The following is a 21,126-nucleotide window of genomic DNA, read 5'->3' on the forward strand; positions in this document are numbered from 1 at the left end:
TTGGACAATTATATAATGATTTTGGTTTTATTTGAAAGCGAAAAACTTCCAGTTTTACGTCCCATGCATATTAGGGTGGTCCTTATTTCTCAAGTAGTGTATATCTGAGACCGCACCCCTTAATCTTTTTCCTTTTAATGAGAAAAGTGTTTTCTGTAAATTTGAGTTCGTTATGACAACGATAAATGCTGCCGCAAAGACATTTTAATCTTTATAGGAATAAGATTTAGAAAACAGTAGTTTCCTATGTTGCTCAATAGATGGCAATACATTTACATATTTAGATTATTCTATTTAATTCCATCTTTAAAGTAATCTGGGGCAGATTTATGAAGAAAATTAAATTGAAAATAATAAATAAATATCAAACAATTATTTTTTACGACCGTTTGCAACCAAATCGTTCTCCCCTTTGTTTTTAATTACAACTGTTATGGTAAATAAAATAATTTTAGACTACTTGTAACATTTATTTTCATTTTTCTGATTACGATTTATGATCTTTTGATATGATTGTTATTTTTAGGGAATTGAAGTTGCATTGTGGGTCTTCTATCATTACATGTGATTAAATGAACAAAGTGGTCATTATGTGTTCGGTGTCTAGTGAAATCAGTTATCGTAGTGGTATTTACCTCGTAGGTAATATGAGTGAACAGATATTGGGTTGTAAGTTACTGTCCAACAGACAAGTACTTGGTGCATTCTTTTATAACATACGAATGTGAAATTACCTTTAAGAGAGAATGCTCGGTTAGCAATTCGTGAAACAGAATTGTTTTGGTCTAAAGCAAGAATACCGATCAAGGATACTCACCACAGCACAGAAAATACAATTCCAATGAAAGGAGTAGATTCTGATGAGATAGTGACAGGATCTTCGAGATGAAGAGGGAAAGTATGTTTCATTACTCCACGACTCGTTGCGGCTTTTGATCGCTATAAATTGATTGATAGAGCTCCATGCGCATATTAATCGCAACAGCAGAGGCATTGGAACACAACTTCTTCTAATACTGGACGTATCAATGGAGCTTGTATCCTTCTTGAATAAAAATTGGAAAAAGATCTTTTATATCTTCTGTGTAGGCATCACATTTTTGAATTGATATTAAAGTGTGTATTTGAAGAATGTGTTTCAGTTTCTTCCGGTCCAGAGGGGCCAATTTTTAAAAGTTTCCAGAAAGAGTGGCCGAGATTTCAACACAACAATTATGTTACATGAATTTCTGATCGACGTGTTAATTCAGTTCTTTGCAATGTGAAGAATGATACGCTAGTTTTTGCTGTTTAAAATTTGGAAATGCAGAGAAGATTACAAAAAACTTTTGGGGCTTACAGTAATTTTTCCGGGAAGTACGCCTCCTGGAGGTATTTCTTTTCGTTTCCCTGCAGCTGTACATCAGGCAAGGTGGATGGGAAAAACCTTATGATGTTTAAAAATATTTCTCTTTAGTAATCAGTTTAAATTAAATGAGCGGGAAGAAGAAGGACTGCGTCAAGTGTGCACTTTTTCTGTTCTAAAAAGCTTGGTTTACTTGATTTTCTTGTTCCAGTGCATCTCATTCATCACATAAAGATTTACAATTTTTGAAGAGCCTTCAAACGTACAAACTCATAAACTCTGATGTCTCGAGAGTGGCTTTATTGAAGTTTTCCTAACATCTTTGGTACTCTCAGAGGAGTGTGAGCACTTTTATTTTTTGACGAGAATATCGATAATGAACAAAACACAAAATAGCAGAAAAAAAAATAAAATAGTGACAGTTCATATGAAACGATGAAGCGATTTGAACTGCACGCTAGTAAGATAGATGATATTGAAGAAAAAGAAATTGCTGATTTTCTGATAGGAAACACGAAGAAGTTCTTCGAAAGGTTTCGGATTTCTACAGGTTTTCTAGACCTTGATCCGGTTTGTTGGTCGACAAATGATGAATTTCTTTTCGGGAAAAAAGTAGTTGATAAGCTGCATGTTACAAATGACGCAGCAGAAAAGGCATAGAATTAATGGAAAATCACAATGCAGTTCTAACTAAAAATGAAGAACAGAAACAATTCCTTTTGTAAGTGGTGAAAGACTATAAAAACTTGTTTCCAGGATGTGGAAAAGCTACCTTGCGTAAAAAGTAAAAGTTATCATTAAGTCGATCCACAATTCAAATATATTTTTGTCCATTTTTTGGAATATCAGCCATAATCATTAAATTTTTTACTTGTATTTATTAGCTGACTGATTTCTAACTCATGTAAATTTTACTAACGAAGCAAGTGACATGAGAAACAGATCCAAATACCTTTTCCACAGTGGTTCATAAAGCTGTGCATTACCATAAGTACTATATGTACAGACGATGATCATGATGCTTGTAGCTTGTTGCCTGATAACCAACCGACTGTATTTGAAACTCAGTCAATTCTGAATTACAGAGGAAAGCTTTATATTGTCCTATTTACATTTGTGATAATTATTATACTTTTATTGACAAATAGTAAATCGAGTGCCGTTGAAATTCAAATGGATTTCTTTTTACAGAAATCAACTGCTTTGCGGCACGGGTTAACGTTGATGGATTTTTCTGAAATTTTGTGTATGATGTTTCTATTACCAAAGGAAAAGAAATAGGGGGTGCGGCGGAAGAAATTCGAAAATTTATTTTTTCCCATATACCTAAGGACCACCCTAATGCATATGCCGGATAGGCTAAAGGAGACGGCATATTTGAAAGCGAATGATCTGTGTAAACTAAAAATGGAGTTTTCGCATGTCAAATCCCAAAAATCCGAGAAAAATATTGAGCAGTGTACTAAAAATATTGCCCCAAATTACATCCGAAGTGAGACCTTTTCTAATGGTGAATCCCGGGTGGTAGAACAAAATAATTTAGTACATCACATTATGTAGACATACACAATAACATACACAAAACATAACAGATAAAAAAATAAAAAGATAATCTCTCTAACAACTGTTCTTAAATTTTCTAAATGCGGAATCAAACCACGGGTTAAATATTATGAGTAAATTCACAAAATCCTAAAACAAGATATCATGAGCCGTCAAGAAAAATGTATATCAAACCGTGAAAATATAGGGCAAAAACGAAGCCTGGGGTCCGTCCGCACCCCAGGTATGTGTTATAAAGTTAAAAAGTACCTTTTGAAATATTCAAGGTCAAATATTATGTTACATAGCATGAATAACAAAATCCTGTTTAATATCATTATGTTTACTTTTTATGAAAGAGTAATGTTTTGGCTTTAAAATAAGCCCTACGCGTTGTTTGTGCCGTACCTATAACCAAAGTTATGCAAGGTTTTCTTCGGTCTTGCATGTTAAAATTTACTTAACATTTCAAGTTTGGCAACTCTGCAACATGAAAACTGCACGTTAGTGGCAGCTGTTATTTTGGAAATACTCTTCTCTCATCAAGTACTTATTATATCCAAATTTAATGAAATTTGGAAATGGTGAGGTAGAAAAGTTATTATTTTTATTTTATTTTTTTTTTTTTGTGTGTGTGTGATTTGTAATGGTAGTCCAAGCCTGTGTATGTAAATGCCATCAAAAAGTCAAGTTGATGCCGCAAGCCACCCACATATAAGATTATAAGGGCTCGGTGCAATAAGGAGCTAACCCTCACTTTTGTCAAAATTGAGATAAACAGTGTACTACATTAGGCATGAAGGTCTGCTTCATTCATCAACAGATGGTGCTTGTGCTGTGTCGTCATCGCGCGCAATCACGTGATATCCTTCTTGAGAAGAAACGTACAAGCGGAAAGTTGTGTGCAACAAGGTGTTAAGCCACAGGAAAATGTCAGTTATCGAGAATGTTATGCAGAGCACCTCCGCACATATTAGTGTTTCTGATGAAGAAGATGGCCCCCTACTCGGTGAAAACAGCTTTGATGACCCAGAGTATGTGTTTGGAGTGTCAAGCAACAACAGCACCGACTCTGAGGTAAGAAACGAGTTTTATTTTTGTTATTTTGTTAAAATGTTGGTTAACACCTTATTGCCTCAGATATAGGCTTGTAAAAAACGGTCTTTAAGTGTGAGTTTTTACGTGCATCTTAATACGCAAATCAATTCCCTATGCATTCGTCAGGACTCTAGCGAGTTGGTACAGAAAAATCTTGAACTTTTTCTGATGACAACAGCTGCTAATATAATGAATGTTGGTTAGCGCCATATTGCTGAAATAATTAACCACAAAGAAAGCGACATTACACATGTACATTTTTCTCTGACTATGACAAATCCTGACAATGTAGCGTCAAGAACAGTGCTGTAAATGCTATGAAATGAGAAAGGTAATAAAGCAATCATGTCAGGACAGTGTTGCCACAGTCCTAGGTCTGAAGGGAGCTGAAAAATAGTACCAAATTGAAACAAAAAGGGTTGAATTTATTCCAGTGTAATACATGACTCTGTAACACGAAACTAAAATAAGTAAATTTCTAGACCTCCCCCCCCTCTTTCAAGGGTCCAAATCAACGCGTCGATACAGATCTATAAAACGGAGAAATGTTCGGGTATCTTTATATACGTCAATATGGCGTAATTAGAAACAACTTACCGCGGTAAGGCAGGAATTATGTCAATATATTTTTCGTGCTATTTTCGTTTGGTGTAAAATCTTTGCAACGACGCATAAATTATAGACCTATTTGAGCATAGGCTGGTTTTCTTCAGAATATTCAACACTTGGTTCAACGTATTTGTGTGTTATTATTATTATTATTATTTTAAGAATATATTTCCACAACACTGTTACTTTCTCGTCTAGTTCATACGGGGCTCGGATGCGCCAATGTATCGTCATTTATTTCCTGGTATAGTTTCTAGCGTTAAGCGATGCAACGTCAAAGAATGAATGTCCAACAGCATTTTTTAAGAGTCCAACACACAGTATGAGTACTGTAAAATGTAGGAAAAGTCTTATTGACATTTTTGAAAATGTGAGAAGTATTTGTTACATTGGGTACAATTGGGTACAATTGTACCAACTTTTTCACAAAAGGGGATGAAAATGGGCCGTTGAATGACAAAGTGCTGAATTTGGTACAATTGCACCAAGTGTGACAACACTGTGTCACGATAAATGATCAGAATTGTTTTGTCATTTTCAATAATGAATTTGTTTCGAATATTTATGATTTTCGAGTGGATTGTACAGTCAGTGACAAAAGTTCTTTCCATTTCGTAAAATTATTTTGGGAATAATGCTAGTGTGGCTGGAATGTACAGAAAATTACAGTCTTTTCAATTTGCTAAAAATGTATTCAAATTTCCCTTACATTCTGAAGTTATTTACGAAACAATTTTCATCAAATGGAAATAATTTTTGTTACTGACTAGGATTTTTGCTAAATTTCGCGCACGCAGAATAGCAGTGGGGTTGAGACGTCATATCGGTTTAGAAATACAGTAGATTCAATAGCACTATGGCCAGAATATTTTCATTAGGTATTTCTAATTTCCTGTTGTAAAGAACCTAGTGTGTATTTATTAAAATCGTACTCTTATCCTTTTCAGAATGACCTTCACATCACAAGGACGACAGAGGGATCTCCAATCAAACGTCCTCCAGCCAGAAAGAGACGATGTGAGAGGGATAACTGGGAGAGAGTGAAGCGTAAGAGAAGAAGAAATAAAGGGGAGCAATATACCTCCAGTCATTCGAAGGATGTTGTTTCAGCCAGGAAAGTGGGTGAACCATGTAAATGTCCAAAAAATTGCTGGAAAAAAATTAAAGGGGACATAGAGTTTATTTTTTATTCATTCTGGGACTTGGCTGATTATGCAACACAAAACACCTACCTCATGCAAAATATGAGAATTCAGAATACGAAACGTTCCTACACAAAAGGACAATCTTCGAGGAGATCATTCACGTTTTCTTATAATTTGAAAATTAATGGTGTAGATGTTAGTGTGTGCAAGAAGGCCTTTCTTGCAGTTCATGGACTTCACCGCAGCAGAAAACGAATACAGCTACTTCAGGAACAAATCAAGGGTGGAAACATCACAACCAAAAGTGATGGAAGGGGTAGGCATCACAACCGGCCAAATGCTTTTACAGAAGCCAGTTTGGAATCTGCAAGGAAGTTTATAACATCCATACCAAATATGCCAGTCACTACAGCCGGAGCCAAAACGCGAACAAGCAGTACCTGGACTGCGATCTCACGATAAATTCTCTATATGAGACAAAGTATATTCCGTGGTGTGCATCTCAGCAGACAACGTCCATTAGTTCTGACAGATTCCGAAGGCTTTTTTGTGAGGAATTTTGTATAGGGTTTAAATTACCTAAGTCAGACACTTGTTCCTTTTGCGAATCGAATAAAATAAATTTGGATCATGCTAAATCTGTACATGACGAAAACGAAGCCAAACAGTTAGAAGCCAGTAGAGCGCTACACCTAGCTAGGGCAGAAGCCGCTAAGGAGAAACTCACCTATCTCTCACAGCTTGCTTCTTCAGATCCTACGAAATATCATGTAATCTGCGTTGATTTACAAAAGACCCTCCCAACTCCAAAATTAACGGTTGGTCCTGCTTTCTACAAGAGAAAACTCTGGAGTTATAATTTCGCAGTTCATGATTGTGGCTCGGACATTGGCTTTATGTTTCTCTGGAGTGAAAATATAGCTAAACGCGGTTCCTCTGAAATTTCTAGTTGCATACTTAAATACATTATGGGAAATAACGTGCAAAGTGAAGAACTTCATATTATTAGTGACAATTGCAAAGGGCAAAATAAGAATTGGACCTTGATTGCCTTATATGAAGCACTGCTTCGGTGTGGACGATTTAAGAAAATTTTTCATCATTTTCCAGTCGTAGGCCACACACAACTGCCATGCGATCGTGATTTTGGCCGCATAGAACTGTACGCACGTAGGCATCACCCCATTGTGTATACAACAGATGAGTGGGCACATGTAATCAGCAGTGCCAACAGAAAGAAGAAATTTCATGTAACTCGCATGCAGCAAACCGACTTCAAGGATTTCACACCACTTGTGTCATCAATTTCCAAGAAAATAACCACAGACACCAAACAGCCTCTCAAGTTTTCAGATGCAGCCGTGTTTAAGATGGAATCAGCTACTCCCTATGTTTTGCATGTAAGCTATTCGTACCAGAAGGAAGCACCTGTATGGACTACGTGCAACCTAAAGAAACGAGGCCGCCCACAGCCAGCAGTGAACCTCAACGATTTGCCATGCAAGTACCAGGAAGGAATTCCTATAGATATCCGGAAATACTCTGATCTAATGTCTCTGTTGGAATGGATCCCCCCAATATACCATAATTTTTATCGTAGCCTTGTTCCGACGGAAGTAGCTGGAGAAGAGTGTGTAGAAATGTTGGATGGACTTGATGATTGATGCATAAGAAGGGTCAACCTTGGTTGAATTCAATGTAATTTGTGACCTGCAATAATATGCCACTATTTCATGTCAGCGCTAAGAGCATTGTGACTGACTTACATATTCATTAAACTTGTAAAGTATTTAGTTTTCCTTACATACTTCAGTTTGATTTTTCATTATTATGTATATTTTTTGTTCACAATATAATTCTTGTGCATTTATGTTAGTTGTTATCCCACAGAACTGACTCCTAAAATTCTGATGCAATAAGGAGCTAACCAACAATGAGTAATATTGAATTACAAAAAGAACAAATTCAACCTCTTTTCATTTTAATTGTACATAATTGTATGTCTTTATATAAACTAGAAACTTTAGTGAAGCTTTTCGAATGAACTGCACAACATAAAAATAATAATTCCGATTTATGGATTTTTTCAAACTTTCAAAAGCTATTATCTCGGAAACAACTTTTTGAGGGTTAGCTCCTTATTGCACCGAGCCTTTCATGGTATACTCGATATATTAGTTCCAGAGAGACGAGAAAAAATTGGTCTTTGCTGAAATATGGACAAATCTTGTGCTCCAGACTGCAACCACGTAAGGGTACAGTAAAATTATAATAATTTCATTGTCAGAAATAATACCTTTTTAATTCCTTGATATGTTATTGTGTATGTCTTTATAATGTGATGTGCTAAATTATTTTGTTCTACCACGTGGGATTCACCATTAAAAAAGTTCCCTCTTCGGATGTATTTTAGGGTACTATTTTTTGTATAATGCTGAAGATTTTTCTGGGATTTTTGGGATTGGTTTAAACAGATCATTCGCTTTCAAATAAAACCCAAATCATTATAATTGTACAAACAGTTTTTGAGATGTGCTTCTTTTCATGTTCTTGGGTGTGTTTCAGAAACGACCAATTTGGGAAGATTCATTACTTTTTTAACACCCTGTATCTTCTGCAGTATATGTTAGAATAATTTCATATTGCATTTCTGTTACCTATATAACACTAGCTTTCAGTAATATAAATATCAGCCAAATCTGTGTCTATGGAGCAACATGCCTCTGGTGAATTCGTATGGAATGCCTTCTATACATTTAACAATAAAACTCTTTCAACACTCTGTGATTACTACAGATATTCAAGATATAAGTGAAGCGATTTCCACAAAGTAGAAAAAATCGTAACGGATACAATTCTTTAAAGTGTCATGGAGTTGAAATCTCTTCCTGGATGGAAAAGTGAATGTATATTCACTCAGCTAATACTTAGAGTAAAAGCATATTCCTATAAGTCACATTAAGTAGGCTACTTTTCGATTCTAATTAGTTCCCAGTCGAATGTAATAGGGAATTATACCGGTTTCAATTAATCGTTTTGAATTGAAATTCGTTTAGTCACGATGAGCGAACAAAATGTAAATATTACAAGTCTCGTCGAGTTGTCTCCTTGTATGTCTTGGAAACTTACGTTACTGTGTGTTTCTTCTTTACGTTATATATATGAATTGTTGCCTTCTTTGCTTTTTTACTTTTTCTTTCTATCGAAGTTTCTGGTGTCCCGTTTGAAAACGTCCACGACTTTCTGCAGCCGTAAACTCTGTTTGAAAAGTGTCAATGTTCTTCCTCATGAACAAAGCCTTAAATTCACAATCACCGTGTATGTGGGGGAGGGGAAGTCTCGCTTAAGGATGGTATCGCTCACAATATTAACCTGTCTGAGTGATACCAACCTTCGGCGAACCTTTCCCCATACACGATGATTGTGAAAGAACATTGATTTTTTTTTTCAAAAAGAGTCTACGGCTGCAGAAACTCATGGACTTGTTTTAAAACGGGACACTAGATAGTCGATAGAAAGGAAAAGTACAAAGCAAGATGTGAGTGAAGGAACAGCCGCAATGTTAGATGGCTGCACTAGTCTCGTATACAACTAATGTGTTTTAGGTTTTCTGGTGCTTCCACAAAAGTGCACACCCCTTATGGAGCAGTGGCTTCCGCTTAAATTGTCTGATTTTCACATACGTTGTAGCCTATGACGAGTACATCAAAAGTTGATATGGGCGCAAGCTCTGGAAAACTCATATGCGCGCGCTACAGCGCCTCAAGTTTACATATGGCCGAAATATGGTTAAGGTCAAATCGCTTGTTTTTTATTAGCCTTCGTCGGCCAGGTTGGCTTTCTTGTTAAATTATTTTTAAACTCGACAACCTCTACAACATATGTGAAAACAATCTTATTCCAACTGAAGTTTACACAAACATCAGCGCCCTCTAGTGCGCGTATATGAGTTTTCAGAGGTTCCAGGTGTCGATCGCTACAACATATGTGAAAATCAAGTGATTTACACTTCAGCCACATGTAAACTCGAGCGCGATCTAGCGAGCACATATGAGTTTTCAGAGCTTGCGCCAGAGACTTTTAATGTACTCGTCATTGTCTACAACATTTCTAAAAATGAAGCGATTTGACCGATGCCACATTTCGGCCATGTTTAAGCTTTAAGCGCACTGTAGTGCTCGCAGGTTATGTGTAAACTTGAGCGCAAATGAGAGTTTTTCAAAGCTTGCGCCCATGACAACTGTTAATGTACTCGTCATGGACACCAACATTTGGGAAAAGCAGCAAATATAACCAAAAGCCAGTGCTCCACAGAGGGTGTGCGGACTACTGGCTGATTTCAAACATTCAACAAAACCATTTCAAGGTGTCAATTTGTGCCCAATGTTTACTTTATTTTTTCTTCACACGTAAAATTGCTTTATTGTTATACAGAGAAGCTCCAGCTTGTTATCAAACTTAATCTAACCTTTTAAAGACGTCGAATATCCAAATTCGGTAGCGATCGACACCTGAATTTAGACCCCAGCTCTGAAAATATAAACACTGTAGTATTATATTTGTTCTGATAACGAAACACTTGAAAGTATTTCAAACGTTTTTCACACCTCTGAATTTCATTACCGTCTTCATACCGTTTTGGGTGTTTTTACATAAAGTGACTCAGATTTATTTTTCAGATGACCTACTCAAGGCAAGAAGAAAGCTGGTACAAGCCCAGGATGAATCGAATCTAGACACTGATAACGAAATTACAGGGCGACCTCAGAGGAAGAAAAAACGTCCGAGTAGATTAATTAGTGATGATGGTGATGATAGTGAGGATGAATTTTATGTAAGAGGGCAATGTCGGACGAATTGCAGGAATTCATCACTAAGTTTACCTTCACCGCCTCGTTCATTACCATCAGAACCAGCTTCATGTGATGCAGGTGTGTATTCTTTATAGTCTCTTAATTAGTGCCGGCCATTGTGTTGTTTGTCTGTGTGTTCTGCCGAATGCATAAACTGATTTGAATGAAATTTTGACAGATTGTTTATTGTTCGAAGTACAGGTCAGGCTCGTTGGGGAAGTAAATCTGACAGTGGGGTGAAACCCTTGTCTGAAAGGACAAAAATGTATGAAAAACAATATTTTTTATTAAACACAAATTTAGTGCACTGTCTTCTGTTAGAACAATCTTATAAATGTGCACACATACTTTGGAGATTCCAGGCTATCTGTGTGGACGGGAGGGGGGCTAAATCAAAGAAGGGGAGGGGTGGAACCCCCTTAAAGGGCAAAAATGTAGAAAAGCAAGAAAAAATAATTTAAAACTAATTTAATGGACTCTTCCAGGGACCTTTGGGTCAAAGACCTGCCTTCGAGCAGAACATCAATCATGATCTTCGTTATAAGAGCCTTATAAATGTGCAAACATACTTTGGAGATTCCACGCTGCTGGTTGGGGGTGGGGGTGGAGGGTGCAAAGGATTACTCGAAAAATGAATCCGAATAACATTTTTACAGATTTATCGCGAGGTCTACTGTTAGAATAACCTTCATACTAGTTAGAGTTGAGCAAAGTTGCAGACAGGGTGCAGTTTCCTGCCGTTTGTGATCAAATATTCGATTTTGACGATAAGTCTTTCCTTTTTTACCTGTGCAGCGTGACTGATTTGTGCAGTTGGAAGTGCATTGTAAGGGCATCTAAAATGTACCAGGGTTTATCCCCGGTCCTGTCACATAGTTTTCACTCTTTAAAATAAATATCTGCACCATACAGAGTATTGGCACAAAAAAAAAGACCAAAGCAATGCTACTTAAAAAACGCACACCCTTACGTGACAAGTCAGTGCGTCTGAGGAAGGTCTTGTTACAAATTGCATCTTGTCAAGTAAGGTATTTTTGGAAATAAATAAAATTGCTTTCGTCATATATGTTTGTTTTTAGTGAATAATATTCCAAAGTGGTATACAAGTTCACTCAGACTCGTTCCGTGCAGAGTCCACACTTTATTATTGTTAAAATTGAGTTTGTTTCCCTATATGCATACATTGACGAAACGAATCTTCGTGTCATTTCAAACTGCGTTAACGTAGATACAACTATAGAAAAGCAGAGTGGAACTGAAATTTAAAGCTGCTGAAATTAAACATTATTCATTGTATGCCAATAGGCAGATTTCTTCAGGAATATACCTATTGCAGAGACCCTCAGGTCTGAAATTCCGGAAAATTTCTAGACAGTTTTTCTGATCACTTCTGGACACGAAAACTTTGCTTGTAGACGACATAGCTACCACAATTTTGAAACGGGTTAAAACCAAACTTGGCTCAAAAATCGGTTTGTAAAATAATATAATTAGTATACTCATACTTTGTGTCCAACACTTTTAATCCGGATAAGTTCATTAGCCAGAATGATCGGATGGCAAATTTCAAAATGGCGGCCATTCAAACAAAAGAAAAAAATACTAATTTCCACCATTATTACCCGAACAGAACCAAATTTGGCTGGGGTGTTTGTAATATGTGAGTTGACCAAGATAACCACAATGATCCATCAAAAAAAGTCCAAAATAGTTGGCATTTAATTGTCTAAAAGAACATGAGTGCCGCAATTACGAACGTTTCGGAACCAAATTTTGCCCAAAAATTGATAGTTGCAGTACAATATGTTGGTTGAGTTTGAAATTTAGAATAATTCTTTTAAAAAATGGCTGCCACGCGTACTTGTTAGAACTGATTGGGACCAAAGTCCCTACAAAAAATTAGATATTTACGATATCTGAGTTGAATGTGAAAATCGGCATGATTCAACAAACTGCTTTGAAAGTAGAGGTCGTTTGAAATGTTAAAAGAATCTACCTGTTCTTTGCGGCCTTGTTCCAAAAAGCGTATTTTTTAATGTATGACGGTGAATATGATAATATTTTGAATAATCTGCGAAAGTTTTCATTTGAGTTTATTTTTTTTTATTTACTTTTTTTTTCTCAGCAGAAGTTACAGAAGGTCGACCAAGTTCAGATGGAAATACATCACCTGACAATCAGCTGTTAGAAGGCGGAACATCAAGAATAATTTCGAACTCGACCTATCCACAGTCGTCCACAGTTTCGGAATGCTCGTACAGTAAGTTACTTTGATTGATTTTAATATTGCATTTTTGCCAAAATCTTATTTTTTTCGTGTTGCTTACATGATATGAAAGTTTGGAGTTATACGTTCGTTTTAACCATCGCAGCTATACAACGCGGGACCGAATGAATAACTTTTGATTCCAACCACCCTCAGAACTTCAATGAAGTAACAGTTCATGAAGTGACAGATTTGTTCTTACGTTTCTCCACCATTTTATTTTGCCTGAACAGAAGCTGAATTACAAAGCATTCCCATTATTCATGGCAATGAAATTGCAATTCTGTACCCACGCCTCTAAAAGAGCATATCCATCTTATTCTGCACATGATCTAACATCAGACAACCAACCATGAGTGAATGATATGAGGTTTAAGAATTACAAAGGCATTAGAAGATATTTTGTAATTCTGAAACCCTGAAACCGCCCACTATGGTTTGTTGTCTAATATTAAAGAATGCGCAGAATAAGGATGCATTTACTCTTCTAGAAGTCTGGATACAAACTCAACTATATTGGCTGGCACAATGACACGCTGGTGACTCCATGTAAATAGTCCGTTTCCTTTAATCTTCATTTTGTTTTCCCTGAGTTTCTTTTGCTTCATGCCTGATGAAAGACGTAGCTCTGTTCGAAAAATCCCTTCTAAAGTTTTAATTGTTAAAAGTAGTTGTGGTACATGCCAGTTCAAGCAAATTAACACGTATCTACATTAGGTATGCATTTTCGTGTTTTCTTTTCAGCTTGATCTGAATATAGGCTCACTTAGTTGGTAGGTATTACAAGAATGTAATATTGTAATTAAAACAAAGAGACACACTTGATAAGTATATAAACACTGGAGGATAATAAAAATCACTTAAATATCTGGAGAAATAAAACTTCCCGTAGTTATCATTTTTTTCTACTACTTTCGACTTTTAGAGAATAGTCGTGTAGTACAAAGTGACGTAGTACAATTTTAACATATTTGAATACTGTACTACATGTTATTTTACATTAAATATTTACAATGTTAAAATATATGTTATTAACTTCTCAGTACCTTTGTTTAAGGAAACATTTTCTGGGGTTGGACGTAGAGCCAACATATTCACATGATTGTGGACGTAACTTAATGTCAAGGGTTTCAGTAAAAATCAAGTATTTACCAAGATGTGAGTGAGAGTAAATTAAAAATTACTTATTTCTTTTGTACTTCAGGTTTATTTTATTTATTTACTATTTTTTCTTTTTATTTTAAAATACAACAACCCTAGATATACTTAGGTCACTTATTCCCAATTTAAACGGCAAATGGTGTGTTTATGGTATTCTGGCGATTCGGCCTACCGTCCCTTCCCAACGCCTACCTTTTCTAACAACTATTTTCTTTCATCCAAAAATTCATACACGTCATGCTTAAACACAACAAGAACATAATATTTGAGAGTAATTATTACAAAAGTTGAGTATTAATTTTCTCCCACTTTGTTTTCATTCTAGGTTTTGCAGTAGTTGCAAGGCACCTTGCAGAAATGAAAAATATGCTAATAGGTTTAAGCAATGATGTTTGTTTACTGAAGGACCAATTAAAAACGGCATATTCTACATCGCCTGCAAAAGTGAACTTACCGGAAAGCTGCACAATTCCATGTACATCAGTAGAAGACGTGTTAAACTTGGAAGAATGGCTTCAAGTACGTGATAATGCAACGACGCTGGTAAGCTTGTGTTCTAAATAATAGTATATTTGCATTTTTACGCTAATTTTGTTTCCGTGCATCAATATTTAAAAATTGAATTAAGGAGACAAATTAAATATCATTCAAGCTGTCTACTTTAATGAACATCTTGCCAATTTTAGATACTTTATTCATTCCGGAATATCGTATATTCTTTATGTAGGAAGATATTTCTAGTTTTTCCTTGGGAGGGGAGCTTATAGAATCCAGAGTCAAAATTTATTTTTTGGATTTTAGGCAACTGTGGATGAACACAGGGGAAGGAAAGGGCGTGTTAGATATTGGGAAGAAGTCGTAATAAGACCTATTCATGTAAGGTAACAGTGCAGTAGGCAGAAACAGACCTGCAACTAAACTGCCATTCATTTTTATCTTACACCCGTCTTTGTCCCCTGTTAACCCAAAGTTGATTAAAAAGAAAGAATAAAAATCGAATGTAGACTCTTCAAGGGATCCTACCGGCGAAAAGAGCCCCCCCAATGAAAAAAGAGGCCAATTCAGTACGTTTGAAATATTGAAGAGGAGTTCATTTAACTAATTAGTAGTATGAATTTAAGAATCAGTGAAAGTAAATCGGGGGGAAGGACCTAAAAGATTTGAAACCAAGGGGATAGGGCCTCAAATTTCTTTTAGTAACATAAAATCCCATTAGAATAACGGAGAATTTGGCAAATTAAAAATAATATCTAGAGATGAATTTAATGTGTAAACGTGTCTAGGACTTTAACCTTTCGTTGTGCTACGTTCGTGAATTGTTGAATTAAGTTTACCGAATCCCAGTATTTATTGTTTACGCGTCTTAAAAACACGTCAACTTTCTAATTTCGCCCAAGGCAATACATTTTAATTTTTAACATCCTTCTTTAAAAACACTGAAGTACCAAGTTATGTAAACTCGTACCCTCAAAGTAGTTCACATTATTGTAGTTTATTTGTGGCAGCCCTGCTTCTAAACAATTATACGTTCAGATAACAAAGATGTTGCTCGGTAAGTTGGGTTAGAAACTTTTTTTAAAAAAAAAAACTAAATCAATGGTCCACTTAACGAAGAACAAACCCTGGTAATATTCAACCGGATGGAATGCCTAGAGAAGACTTTTTCCTTCATATTCAAAACTCTATAACGCTCACATATTCATGGTTCAAAATATTCAACATGAAGCACACTGTCGTCTCTTACGTTACAACTTCGACCTTAAGTACAACGGCAATGTGTGTGTGAGATGTTCTTTGAGCACTCCCTGTTCATAAGTAGTTCCCACAAAGTATTAGAGCTTTAGAGCAGTTGCCAATGGGCAATCCCGTGTGTCAAACTACCCTAAACGTGGGAGATCAACCGATTCGTGTGCTGTGTGCTTTCAAATTGAATGCACGAGCCGTACATCAATATGATTGTACCGGTACGCAAGAATGGGATCGAAATCATCCTTTGTTCATCTGTGAACAGTTATTCTCCGTGAATAATGTTTTATATTTTCAAAAATACGGAGTTATTTGATTAGTAAACAGTTCATTATGAAAAATTGCATCTTAGTTACCGACTACACGCACCTCCAAACAGTAACTAGATTACCTGGGCTTTCAAGCGACGGCTGAAACGTCGCTTTCCTTAAATGATGTCTTTGCAACAAAAAATTGGACTTTTAAACAATCCTCATCCTATTCAGTGCTAAAGTAGTGTTATAGAAATCCACCCCTAGTTATTGCAATTGACGTGAGGCCATAGACCCACTAGAGGTATATTGTGATTGCGAAAGTTTCTTGGCAACCTGTTAGAGAAAGTTAGGAATTTGCCGAGAGGTGGCAAGATTGATGGTATTCGAGTTTTAGGGTTGACGATGGTGTGAGACCTCGCGCCAACTTCAAAATTTTCTATCACATGTTGTCGCCAAGGAGCTTTGCTCATCCATCCTCCGTCTTATCAATATTCTGGGCCTGACGAACTTAGCTGAAGTTTTGGTATCTCCGATGTTTTTGGTCGGATCTGACCGTGTTTTAATGTAATGTCCTTGTAATATATGTAACCCCATACACTTCGTAGTACGGTTAGTTGGTTAAAGCTCACGAAAATACTTTTCACATGTTAGTGCAAAAATGTTTGCAGAAAGTTTACTAAAAATTGTGATACGACCTACCTCATATTTCATAATTTTTTCAATACTCGGGACGTTATAAAGAACCTTTGTGCAAACGTCAACTCTCGAGCTAACTGGGAGGACCCTAAACAATGAGAGTCAGTTAGTCAATGAGTACGTGAGTGGGCGAAAAAAATCTGATTTTCAGTGGTCCACAACTCAGACATGGTTTATGCTACGAACATGCAATTTTGCACATTTGTGCATAACTATCATATCACCCAAACTTCATAAGCTCACTTTCCCGTCTTTAACATCGATTACTTTCTATCGGACCTCGAAATCAACGATTTCACGATAAACTCTGGTTCGTGTATAACGTGATTTAGTAGCTGTACATTTCTTGGTGCGCTTGCATGGGCATGCGATGCCGCGCATGTTGATTAATGTTCCTTAGATAGGTTTTATTGTATTTCAGGAGAGAAAGTTAGTTAGAGCAAAGATACACATCCAAGTTTAAAAATTAAAAATCTAATTTTCTGATATATAAAGTGGCTGCAAAGTGCTGTTGATGTATGATCTCGAAAGTGAATTCAGTTAACATTTGAAGAGTTGAAAAATAGCTGGTGTGTACTGAGTTGCAAACCCTGAAAATATACTGGATTTTTTTTAGAACTGTATAGAACTATATGGGAAAATCAGTAACATAAACACTAGTTTCGCAACGTCATTAATTTTGGTGCTAACCCAACGTTCAGATCCACTTAAAAAAGTTACATGGGCAAAATTTTTCGGTTGTTTTCCACAACTATCTTCTATTACTCTCATAAGGGAAGCTCAGGTGGAAGACCTGCACTTTCTTTATGACAGCCGGAGAATGTGTGAAGTAATCGAAAAACTTTGTCCAAGTAATTTTCTTAAATGGATCTGAACTTTATTCTTAGCACCAAAATTAATAACGTTGCGAAATGCCATTTTCTGTGTTTTTTTAAAAAAAGCGCTTTTGTTTTCGTTGCGAAATCACGACTAAGGCTTCTCACCTCGATGAGACACATTTGGTTGTGGAGCTATACAGCTGCTGTCTGTTTTTCAGAATCTGGTTTTAACGGTATTCCAACAGAGAAAAAATTGTGAGCAGAGAAGACCACTGAATTGTTTTACAAAGGACGCTAATAATGAGTGTCCTAAACTTCACGCAAGAATTGATTTTGACATAAAATACATTTTTATACTTAAAACTTGATTGTATTTATTTATTCATGCATTCATAAACTATACAGTCTACGGTTATGCATGGAACAACACATCGAGTAAATAGCCTCCACATGCGCACACTGTTGAAATTTCCCATGACCATTTTAAATGAATCTGGCCGACTTTCGTTCATATAGCGTTCATTTTCCTTGAAGTACTACGCTTGTTGGCATTCCATAGGCGTAAATTCGATTTTCTGAACTACAAATGCAACTATTTTGTTGATTAACAAAGCCATCAAAGTGTAATCGGCGATAAGGCTCATTTTCAGCTCAAGTCAAAATGTAACAATTACTTTTTTGCGTGAATTTTGGGACACTTTCGTATCAAGCATACAGGTGACATATTTTGATCCAAGCCTGTACTACAGTATTAATTAGGGATGGGAAATTTCGGAAATTTTACTTTCTAGATTCCGGAAAATAAAATAGAAAATTTCGAATGTCGAAAAAATCTTAATTTTGAAAAACAACGAATGTTTAGAAAATAATCGAGTTTTTTTTCTCCCACGGTCAAGAGTCAACACGTCGAGTTAATGTGTTTAACCAAGCTCCAGTTTTTTTGTGTATGTGTGTGAGTGTGTCTTTGTGTTAAAGCAATGGAAAACCAGCTTTTGTAAAGTACGGCAATTCCCCACGCGACCAATTGAATAAATAGACATAAGAAATGATATTAAAAAAAAAAAAAACTTTCAGTTCGTAAACACTGCTCAAAGTTTTGGTCCAACTTTAATCCGCGTGTTGTGGGCTTGTTGCTCTTTAGCTTAAACCGCCGCAGTCGGATAGGGACAAGCCATTTTACTGAACAGGAAATATTGGAGCGCGTCACCTGGCCAATGACATCATTGTTGACGCCTTCCGTCTTCTGCTACTCATGGCAACCCGCATGAAACAAGTGGCCGCCAACACTGTCAAAAGCTCTGTCGCTGATTTAAGCAAAACGCGGAAATTTTCTATTTTGTATTTCGATCGCATCTGCTTCTACTTTCCGTATGTTGGATATATCACTGATGGGATACACGGATGCGTCGGGCGTCCCGAAATACATTGTCAGGTAACTTGTTTCATGTGAATGGCCTTGCGTAGCAGAAGCCGGAAGGTGAATGCAATGATGCCATTGGCTAGATGGCCCGCGCCATAATACCCGACTAAAACATGGTTTCTCCGGTCCCCCCTTCCATTTGGCTGTGACGGTGAGTTCAAGAGCACTATGCGGCTTAAAACAAAAATCAGAATCTTGAAAACCAGACTGCTTGTTTCATCTAAGTACGGATTTTTTAGAAAACCGGATTTCGGAAATTTTTGGCATAGTATTAATGCCTTCAATGCATTTTTTTTTCAGTTTTGTGATGTATCATTCTTGTCTAAATCGTACCAGTATTTAATAAGAAATAAAAAGTATTTAATATTTTCTTGATATGCCATAGCAGAGTTCTGTGCCCTCTTGCATAATTGTGGAACGTTTCATGTATCTATACAGGTAGTTTCTCTGAGTGTAATATAAAATTATTTTTCAAATAAGACTCTTTTTATTCCTTGTTTGCACGAATTGTTTTCACGTTGTTTCAATACTTATCAGGAAACCTTTCTCGCATTTGAGAATTTAAAAAATAAAAATAAGACCATCCATATTGCGATATCCGTATAATCTTTTAAAATTTTGTAAAATGTCATACAAAATATCACACCGTTATTTGTAGTAAAGTTATTTCCTTTACAATTATCGTAAAACATTATAGTTATAGGACATCTGAGTAATAAGCAAAATGTGTATAGTTATCACTAAAACGAAAATGTAAATGGTTATCAATGAAAGAAACAAATGTTTTCATTGGTTATCCGAATAAGCGTAATGGCCTTCAAAGCATAACTATAGCTTTTAAAGGTTTGTTTAACATGTTATAAATACTAATTGTACGATAATTTGACACCATATATAAATTACATTGTGTGTATGTGTATATGTTTTTTTTCCTTCAAATTTTTGAATACAAACTGTCCGCTCAAATATACCTCTTTGATTTTCTTCTGGTCCTTGAAGTCCTTTCACCAGTCATGTGTGAAATATGACTGGCGTTTTTTTAATTTTTTTTTACAAACTGCCGAGGATGGTAGCTCCCTTCGTCGCAACAGGAGAATGACGGCATTGTACCTTGTGCAGGACTAGACAATAGTGACGCAGCCAGTGGTGTACGGGTAGCAAGCCTGCTTGCCAAGTGGCATTCGGCTAGGTCGAGCGTAACCACGAACTTTTCTCCGGCAGGGCTTTCTCTGGGTTTCCTCAGTCCCACCTAGGGAATACCCGGATGCTGAGTTGTGCAAATCCAGAGCCGCGCTACCTTCTCACATTCTTGTCCCTCCTATATCAGCGTAAGCATTGATATCTAAAGGTTATAAATAAAGTTCAACTTTTCTTTTCTAGTTGGTCTTTTGTTGGCCCAACGTTGACATAAACATTAACGGGTGAAACGTGGTTGAACAAATGGTTGACGCGACATCAACGGTTGGAAAATTGTTGAAAAACTGTTGTTTTCTTCGTGGGAGCAACATTGAGAAATGGTGCGTTGGCCCAACAAACGCAAAGCGGACATGCCCAACCATCGTTTCAACGGTTGATAATTGGGGATGTCAAATAAAAATCAATATTGGGCCAACCATTTTTAGTAACATGGGTTGATGAGTTTCTCGCTACGAGACTGTCATTCTGCTACGAAATTTATCATTCCCCAAAAATACAATTCTGTTCTCGAAATATACAATATTTCCCCCTAAATGTACCAGTCGCTCTTAAATTTACTCTTGACCAGTTTGATTGTACAGTCCGCAGCAAAAAACCTGCAACATGAGCATGTAAGTTTATTGTGAAACGACGAAGTCTTTTGCTCCAAAATAAATGTGTAGGAAAAGACGCCGAATTTTCTCCTGGAGTGATTCGTGCCACTTAGACGTTATATTTATTCCCTGCGCTGTTAGGTGTAGTTTCAGAATAAACTTACATGTTCATGTTGCAGGATTTTTGCTGCGGACTGTACCATTTTAAATAAAAGGACTATGTCTTCTCAAATATTTTAGACGTTCCCAGTGTCCCAAAATTCGCCTGAGGGGCAAGTGACAACAACTTTGTAGAATAAATAAAAAGAATGTTTTTCATTTGTAATATAGAAGAAAAAAAGGAAAGATTCCACATTTGTACGAATTAGTCTCACCTATGTTGT

This window comes from Thermobia domestica, chromosome 14 (genome assembly GCF_964235325.1).
Source record: "Thermobia domestica chromosome 14, izTheDome1.hap1.1, whole genome shotgun sequence".
Lineage (NCBI taxonomy): Eukaryota > Metazoa > Arthropoda > Insecta > Zygentoma > Lepismatidae > Thermobia > Thermobia domestica.